Source organism: Dipodomys merriami, unplaced genomic scaffold (genome assembly GCF_024711535.1).
Source record: "Dipodomys merriami isolate MVZ:Mamm:240054 unplaced genomic scaffold, mDipMer1.0.p SCAF_88, whole genome shotgun sequence".
Lineage (NCBI taxonomy): Eukaryota > Metazoa > Chordata > Mammalia > Rodentia > Heteromyidae > Dipodomys > Dipodomys merriami.
Window position 1 is genome coordinate 3,803,349 of NW_027206490.1, and position 1,764 is coordinate 3,805,112.

At 32.9% G+C, this 1,764-nt stretch overlaps 1 pseudogene; it reads right to left on the minus strand.

Moving 5' to 3' along the window:
* Positions 1-1,312: 1,312 nt before the first annotated feature.
* Positions 1,313-1,412, minus strand: LOC138820415 (U6 spliceosomal RNA; annotated as a pseudogene).
* Between the last annotated feature and the right edge of the window lie 352 nt (positions 1,413-1,764).

A 1,764-nucleotide genomic window follows, 5' to 3' on the forward strand; every position in this document is an offset into this window, starting at 1 on the left:
TCTGGATTCTGCAGTCCTTCCAATCTTAGTTCTTAGATAGTGCAGGATGGTGGAAATGATCCAATGCACCCAGCTATAGATTGAGAAGAAAGTCCACTAAAATTTTGCCTGGGATATGTTCTCAAGCCTCCTAAATAGTTAAGAGTAGAGATGGGAGGCCCTGGTGCCAAGCAGTAACATTATTTTTAAAGCAATTAGACATATATTAGTTACGCTTCTGATTACCGCAGGAAAAGAATAAAAGAGCAGTGAAGCATACAGGACAGTCAGAATTTTAACTAGAAACTCAGAGGCTGAATCCACTTAGCTAGCTACTCAGGAGACTGAGATGTGAAGACCACTGTTCAAAGCCAGTCCAATCATGAAAATATATGTGATTATCTCTAAAAAATCAGAATGGAATAGTGGCTCGAGTGTTAGACAACTATCCTTGGGCACAGAATCATAGGGATAGTGCCCAGGCAGTATCACACACACCAATGAGTATTTCAATGTGACCTTCTTTATTTTTTTTTACCTTGCTGTACTCTGTTTCCCTGAATTAGTTCACAAATTAACAAAATCAGCTAAGCAGCTACTTACATCAACTCATCATGTTTCTGTAAAGTCTATTCTCTTTTTGCAAGCCTGCTTTTATTTGACCCAAAAGTAAATTATTCAGGAGGGCAATTCATCTCCCTCAACTCTGTAGTATTAGATTATTGTTTAGGTTCATATCCTAAAGAGACACGTGGACTCCATGGTATTCTTCAAGTGAATTGCCTGACTTTGATGTCAAAATGTATTCAAGATTTGTTTGTATACATCTATAATGATTTCTGCAGAGTTTGTGATTTTTAAATCAGAAATCATTTTTAACTTATCTGTTGAAATGAGTAGTACAGAAACTAAAGATATTTCTGGTGCTTGTCTGAAAAAAGTATATTTTAAAATAATCTGTATTTTGTTCGTATAATATCCATAATCTATTTCATTCTCTCTTAGATATAATACTTTGAATTCTACATTGTTTTATAATATATAGGTTCATTATTAAATGTGTTATTTCAGATAGCATTCCATATAGAAACAGTTTAACGTTCCTTTTTTTCCTAGGTCCTTATACTATGTTATTTCTTTGGGAAAAAATGACAACGTTATCTAATTTCAAACGTTTTGTAAAGATGATGCTATATAAAGGCCTTTCTAAGGTGAGGATTTAATACACTGATGTCAAACTAACTTTTAGTTCAATTAATTACATGTATTGTTACATTTGTATTTTTGTAATCATTTTTAATAACTGTTTTTCATTTCTGGCATCTGAAGAATGACAAATATGGCATACTTCACAAATTTTCATATCATCCTTGTGCAAGTGCCATGTTCATCTTTATATTGTTGTAATTTGGGTAAACGTGCTGCTGAAGGATGTAGTATCCTGTAAATTTATGTAGTTAATGATGCAGTCTTTATAAAGGCATATATGCTTGGTTGACTGTTTGTAACCAGGAAAACTTATTGTTCCTAAAATGCTATTGATCTTACTTCTCTAAAATTCTGTGTATATTGTAAAACTTATATTGTTTGGTCGATTGCTCAGATTTGCAATTTTTTTCAATGACTATTTTAAGTCTTTTTCATTTAATTTGATCATACTTTGAAGCCTTTATAGCTAGGTCCAAAGGTGATGGCTTTTCAAGTACTTATTTATCAACTGAGATAGCTTTGTGGAGCTAATGGATTCAAAGTAAGCCTTGCTTAAGAGCTACATCTAAACTTCTG